The sequence below is a fragment of the Peromyscus leucopus genome, chromosome 10, assembly GCF_004664715.2.
Source record: "Peromyscus leucopus breed LL Stock chromosome 10, UCI_PerLeu_2.1, whole genome shotgun sequence".
NCBI classification, from domain to species: Eukaryota; Metazoa; Chordata; class Mammalia; order Rodentia; family Cricetidae; genus Peromyscus; species Peromyscus leucopus.
The window spans coordinates 5245171-5252746 of record NC_051071.1 but is presented as its reverse complement, the minus strand read 5'-3'; the positions used below and the strand labels follow the sequence as shown (position 1 = coordinate 5252746).

The following is a 7576-nucleotide window of genomic DNA, read 5'->3' as shown; positions in this document are numbered from 1 at the left end:
CCACCCTCCTCAGGTAAGGGTCAGGGCCAGCTCTCCAGTGAGCATGGTGGGGGTGGGGCCAGCCCTCCCATGCCCCCTCCTGGTAGAAACACGGACCACGGAGGTCCCTGCTATGGGGGGACAAAGGGGGAGCACACAAGAGCTCAGCACCTGAGGATGGGGTCATAAAACCTTCCTCAGCAGTGTTATTTGCTGTTGTTGCCTTCATTGTCACAGGCGGGAAAGTGGACCTGAACTAATTCTAAGCAAACTTACCCAAAAGGGGGAGCCTCTGGGGGTTATAGTGGGACACACCTGAGGTCGCAGGACTGGGAAGGCTGTGTTTGTTAGGAGGATTGTGACTTCAAGGTTAGCCTGAAGCTCATAGTGGGAACACATCTTCAAAAACAAACTAGTAAGAGCCACTGAGCTCTTCACAAGGTTATGTCCTGCTCTGGTGGGCTCCAGCAGCAGAAGGCTCTGTCCTGCTGGTCACGCCTTTTGAGTGTCAGCACTGCAGCAGGGCCCTGGAGGCTCATTGCAATCAGCTGATTCCAGCGGTCAAGGCAGGTCTCACAGCCCTGCGTGCCCACAGAGCTGGATTCAAGCATGCTGAGTCATACTGCAGGGTCTGATGCCCATCACCGCGGCAGGCAGCAGGCAGCAGGACCTACACAAAGTGCAGAATATTTGCTGAAGGCCTCCTGGTGAATATTGCCTCAGTGTGTCAGGGTAAAGGGAAGGAGGGTGATGCTAATGTTTCCTAAGCACCAGCTGACAGCTTTGAATTTGTTGGATCCCACTCACAATTCTCAGAGGTGATTCATTCCCTCACCCTGCTACAGACACCACAGCCCAGTGAGTGAGTCTTTGAAATGGTTTTCTGGCTCCCAGAAAGGTGAGAGGCATCTGTGAGAATGCCTCTCTTGTGGTTCTGGTTAGGAGAATGCTCTTCCCCCACTGCACCCCAAAACATTGTAGGATGAAGTGATGGGATTGCTTGTTTCCTCTAAAGTTGAGTGAGGTGTCACAAAAGGGAGGGTTCACAGAGTATGCCACAGATCTGTTCTCCATACGGGCGTAGGACCTGAGGGTGCCACACCCCAAAGGCTTCATCAGCCATCTCTGGACAGTGCTGTAAGATCTTTGAAGAGTGAGTTAAAGTGAAGAAGTTCCTTATCATGGACATTTTAAAATTCCCTCATGACTTATTGGAAAAGAAGATTTTAGAAAACAGAAAATGAGTTTGGAAAGTCCCCAAAGTCAGCAGGCAAGTGGGTAAAGAGAAAGAAGGTATGTGAACTTCAGGTCTGTCTACACTGATCCAGGTTGGTTTCTGCGTTTTATTTTTGGAGTGAATGGCTTTGGATCTATTTAAAGAATGCTAAACGAATTTCAAACGATCCAGATGGATGAATAGCCTGCTGAGATAAGTTGACATCCATCTACATTATTGATAAGGAGTCAGGAAATGCTGCTTGGGAACACTCGTTCTCATCAGAGATTTTTTTTGAGCCTTTATTGACTGGTATTTCACAGGGTGTAACCGATGGTTCTGTTTTGAACTTACTGTGACCCTGAGTGAATACCCACCACCGTAGGAACACAGGAAGTGAGAAGGGACACTGCAGTCACCTGGATAAGTCTCTTTTTTTTGTGCAGAAACCATTGTTCTTTGTATTGATGAGATGTGTGGTGGTATTGTGTTCCCCAAAACATTGTGCACCCTAATAAACTTATCTGGGGTCAAAGAACAGAACAGCCACTAGATACAGAGGCTAGAAAATGGTGGCACTCACACCTTTAATCCTAGCATTCCAGAGGCAGAAATCCCTCTGGATCCTTGTGAGTTCAAGGCCACATTGGAAACAGCCAGACATGGTGATACACACCTTTAATCCCAAGAGTGAGCCTTTAATCATAGGGAGTGATGGCAGATAGCAGAAAGGTTTATAAGGCATGAAGGCCAGGAACTAGAAGCATTTGGCTGGTTAAGCTTTCAGGCTTTCGAGCTGAGACTCATTCTGGATGAAGACTCAGAGGCTTCCAGTCTGAGGAAACAGGATCAGCTGAGGAATTGGCAAGGTGAGGTGGCTGTGGCTTGTTCTGCTTCTCTGATCTTCCAGCATTCACCCCAATAACTGGCCTCAGGTTTGTTTTTATTAATAAGACCTTCTAAGATTCCTGCTACAGAGATGTTTGAGATGGAGACCTCAGAAATTTTTCTCTTGTCCCACTCTTTTGTATCTTTCCTTTAACTGAGAGCAGTTAATCAACAATATCCCTCTATAAGCTCAAGACTTCCCACCTCCTCATTTCAGAGCTGTGGGGCTGTGTGGACTCCGCGCGTGCTGCATGTGGAAGGTGGGAAGTGCTTTGTCACCTTTATCGTGGGCTGCTTTTTTTTTTTTTTTTCCTGGATGAGACCCTACAGGGCTGGCACAGTCATATGCTTTTGCTCCAAAGCACAGCTGCAAACTAACTATCCTGTCCAAGGGCTTCCTTTTCTAGATGTCCAAGTAGAGTGGTTGAGGAATAGCAAGTAAATATTTTTAGTATTTTCAGATGACAGAATTCCAGCAATGAACATTCTCATCAAAACTGAGTTATGCCTTTCCCACTGGAGACCCATGCAGCCCTGGCACTGAACTTGTCTGTCTCTCTCTAGAGTGTGAGGAATGGGAGACATTTGCTTTTTTGAGCACAGTTCATGCCAGAGGTAGCCAATGCAATAAAACTGCGCTTGAGTCCCCTTGGTAGTTCGATGTGGGTAGTGACGTTTCCTTAACTTCGAGTCAGTTATTGCTGTGCTTGGGTGTGCAGGGCCTTCATGCTCCTCAGGCCTCTGCTTGTTGAGGTGGTTTTCACTGTGGCTAAGACTCTGGATAACTAGAGTATTTAAAAAGGACTCGAATATGCTTTTAATATATAGCTTTCTAATTTTTTTATGGTTTCAGGATCTTATAGTTTATCAATCTTTGAAGATGGTGGTTGGAATATTTGACAAGGGAGTTCATATGTTTAGCACAGACTTTCTTCCTCTAACTCAGAAATCTAACTTGGAGCAATCATCAGCTGAGCTGGTGGTCACTGGCTCTCTGTGGTCCATGGCCCTGAGAAAGCTCCCAGCTGACCTCTTTACCATAGGGCTTTCTTTGGGAACATGTGAGGTAGAGGGCTCATCAGAGTCTGCAGACCGTCGACTTGTACTAGTTCCTGGGGTTTTAGTCATTGGCATTGGTCTACTGCTTCTCTGTGCCACTTAGGGAGAGAATGAGAAGCAGAAGACAAGTGTTGCCTGGTGAGTATTTCTAACTCCATCAGCTTTGATTGGCTCTTCCCTCTGCCTTTTCCACTGGAGTTGCTCCCAGAGGCTCAACCTTTCAAAACGCTGTTAAAAACTAAACTAAACTAAACTAAAAACTCTACTGTGGCTAGCAAGGGATGTCACATCTGACAGTTGGTTCACAATATATTGTTTACCTTTGGTAGAACTCTGGGCATACCCTCCATGATGGAGTCCCTTCCACTCTGCCCCTCCCCTACCTGACGGGAGTCAGGCATCCAGGTTACTAAGGGCTCTCTAACTTAGGAGTTGAGGACTTCACTGAAATATATCAGTTGAAAAATTGCCAATTTATACATAATTGCCATTTTCAGTGCACATAGTTCAAATTTTATTAAAGTACAGTTATGTCCATTTGTCTTTGTATAGTCTATGGCTACGTTTGCCCTACAACAACAGTGTTGAGTCATTTTGACAGACTGCACAACCCACAAAGCCAAAAACAGTTTTTCTATCTGGCCCCCAGCAAAGGGCAAAGGTCTGCTGACTTCAAGCCTGAAGAACAGTGGGTGTGATATGCTTGGAGAAGCTCAGGTCTACGTGGTCACACTCAGCTGCTTTTCACTCTGTATGATGTTGGTCTTCCCCACCTTTCTCTCACATCTTCACCTGTCTCATGAAACTGCACGTATGATTTGGATTGGATATTAATGATTTTAAAATTCTGGCTTGTTAGCTTTGTAAGTCAGAATAAGAATAGAGGATGTTTTTATGACTTTAGAACTCAGATGTCACCTCTAAAACTGGAATACCAGTAGGAAACAAGGCTTCATTTGTGTTCATTTTTACTTTAGAGATATTGAGGCATATGAGAAAAATTCCTACAGTGAGTGACTTGTGAAATTTGAATTTGAATATGGGGGTGAAATATATAATCTTTTCAAACATTTATCTCTTATCAAATGAAAAAATCCAGAGGCAGGTGGATCTCTGTGAGTTCAAGGCCAGTCTGGTCTAAAGATGAGTTCCAGGATAGCCAGCGCTACACAGTGAAACCCTGTCTCAAAAAAAAAAAATTACCTTAGCAATAAAAATTTGAATAGAAGTCTAATTAATTTGCATATAACTTATTCTTGCAACATAATCCTGTAGTAAATTGTTAATGTGCTCCAGAACGTTCTCAGCACTGGTTCATAACATAAGATGGGAACAGAAACTGAGTTTATTCTTTTCATTGTTGTTGAGCTAGTGCTCCATACTAAGAACATCACCTGGGACATACAAGGTAGCAAATCTATTTTTTCAGAAGATTATAATATTACACAAGTTGCCCAAAAAGCAACCATAAAAAACTCTTTAAAATTGTTATTACAATAAGTAATCTGTGTTCTGAACAAGTTATAACAGTAATGATTTCCAAAAAAATTTTGACTGAAAGAGTAATCCACATTCAGAAGAAGTTTAGAGGCCCTAGAAACCCATAGGAAAGTGGCCTATGACAGCTTCTCTCTGAAGATCGCTTACTCCTATAGCCCCATAGGTTGTCTGCTGTCACAACTCTCCAAACAGTCTAGCATGCATGACAATTATTACTCTGCATAATGTTTAGACATTTTTTTTCTGTAAAAAACAAGTTTGTCAATGCCCGAAGTCTACTTTGTTATTTTTAGTAACTGAACAGTACCCATTATGAATATCCATTCATTTCTTCTGTTACAAATATTTAGATTACAATTACATTTTAAAGTGCTTTAAATGCCAAGCAATCTTACTGACAAATAGTTACACTGAGTGATGTCCAGAGGGGAAAAGTAAAGAAAAAAGACAGAGAAAGACGAAGCAAGCCGTGTTCTGTTTAGGAACTAAGAGGCCTCTGTGCTTCTGGGAGTTTCTAGCCAGCAAACTGCAGACAACTTGGCGTGGCTGATGCAATGACAGCACAATTATATGTCAGTGAGGCAAGAACGTGCAATTGCCAACAAATGCCTCTGTTACAGAGGCCCGCAGAGCCCCGGGTTTAGAGAAGTGCCTTGGGGCTTTCTTGAGACCTGATGGATCACATGAGCACGCACCAACTGGGCTGATAGATTCCTCTCACTGCCGTCACTCTGAGGTACTCTGTGGCAGCCGCTTGGACACCTTTTAAGTCCTAAAACTTGCAGAAAGAATTGAATGGCAAAGGCTCCAGATTTCATAACATCAAAGATTTCCAGACAGGACTGGTGGTGGGGTTTGTGGGGTCAGGGACGTCTGCAGTCCTGCCTGTCTGAATAGAGAGGAAGCTGGATGGCTTGGAGCAGGGCACTCTTGAAGCTCTCTGTGTGTTTGTAACCAGGGAAGAAAAAACAGATGTGGCTTGGCAAAGACTCTAGCTCAATGGGAACCCTAACTTCTCGGTTGGTTCAGTCCCTGCCCAGTTCCTGTCAATTTACCCCTTTCCAGACAAGTATAAAAGGCAGGAAATATCCTGGTACTTGTGACATTCTAAATACTTCCAGTTTTTTTAAAGCTTGGATCCCTTCACAGGAAATGCTCTAATATGGGTGTGTGTTGAGTCATTGTAGAGCAACATGTTATTAGGATAGATGCTGTAGATAGAACTCTAGAATAGCTTTATTAAAATAAACCACTGTGTCACTGGGTATGAATAAAATGCATTCTTTGCTGTGTGTCAGATGACCCACAGTATGAGCAAGCACAGTGACGAGGCTGGAAGAGGCTACAGTGAGAACAGTGATCACTGTCTCACACAGAGCTAAGTGACAGGCCCTGTTCTAAGTTCTTCGTGTTACTTTATTTAAGCCTCACCAGAATCCTGCAGATTCAGCAACAAGTATTCACATTTCACAGATAATGGAAACTGTAGTACAGATAAGTCAATAAACAGACTCAGTGTCATGTACTTAATAGGTGGTAAAAGAAATGCTTCAGACATGGACATCTGTCCCAGGAGCCTCTGATGTTAGCCACAAATGAGAAACCCACAACTTCAAAGTCAATATCTGGCCAACACAGAACGGTGAGTAGCCTTCCACTCCAGGTCAAAGTTTGGAAATGACATCTTCCATCAAAAGGAGCCACACTACTCAATGAAGTGGTAATTCACGGTCTGAAGCAGCAAATGGAGAAAAGGAACCAGGAGTGCCTATCAGGCTTGGTGAGGAAGCTATCAGAGATGCTAGGGCATTTCAAAGGACTCCAGGACCACCTTACAGAGGCCAAAGATGTGATCATTTGACTATTAGTACAATGGTAGAATGGAACACACCAAATATGTTTAAATCTGTGAGCTCATAGTACTAAAAATAATAGTCATGTTCAGAGGATGATGGATAAGCAGTTTACTACTCAGCTGGAAACTGGTGAATAAATGCTACCATTTTTTGCTGCCTGCCTTGTGTGGACTGAGTCCCTAAGTAACTATTAGTACAAGAGATAAAAAAAAATGTACATATAGATCAAGCAACAGCACTGTGAGTTAGACCAGGGACAAGAATAGAACTAAAGACGAGAAAGTAAAAAAAAAAAAAAGCCGTGGAGTAGCCGTGTTTTTTTTTTTTTTTTTTTTTTTTTTTGTGTGTGTGGTGATGTGTTGTGTCTGTGATGGCGCGCACAGAGGTTGTCACTTCTTTTTCCCCACTGTCGTGTTAGGTTGATAATTGTCATGTACATTCTTAAATTAAATGCTGACATTTGTATTGTACAAAGTATACACTGATCCCAGCCTACAAATTCATGGGTTAATTTGGTCCAAAATACTTAGAAAAAGATTGATTATACTATAATATTTTTTCTTTTCTTACTACTTTTGCATTTTTCAGCAAAGTCTTATTCTGTAGCACTGGATGGCCTGGAACTTGCTATGTAGAATAGACTGGCTTCAAACTTAGAGCAATCTTTCTGCCTCTGCCTCTGCTTCCCAAGTATTGAGATCACAGACACTCGCCACCACATCCAGCCTATCGCCTTTTTATATCACCCACTGCATATAGTTATATTCTTTACAGGTATCCAGAGGCATGGTAAAGATAGCTTTGAGCAGCTATTACTAAAATAAACTATTACAATCTTGATTAAAAAACAGGAAGACAAAGCCAGAGTACTATGTCAAGAAATACCAGCAATAATTTGTAACAAGTCATTAGATATTGTTTGTATAGATTCATTTACACTAGTAAGTACAAATTGGTAAATTCTCCTTAAATATTCACCAGTGTCACAAACATCTACTGAATGTCTACTCTGTGCTAAGTGTTAGGAGCCATACCAGGAGATGTGATACAGGAAAAGATGAAGATGGGCTGTGGCTCC

General features: G+C 42.7%; 1 long non-coding RNA gene across 1 annotated transcript; it reads left to right on the top strand.

Moving 5' to 3' along the window:
* Positions 1-5010: 5010 nt before the first annotated feature.
* Positions 5011-6656, top strand: LOC119088680. The gene is made up of 2 exons (XR_005092374.1): positions 5011-5378; positions 6176-6656. It is a non-coding gene; the product is annotated as an uncharacterized LOC119088680 (long non-coding RNA).
* The last annotated feature ends 920 nt before the right edge of the window (positions 6657-7576 follow it).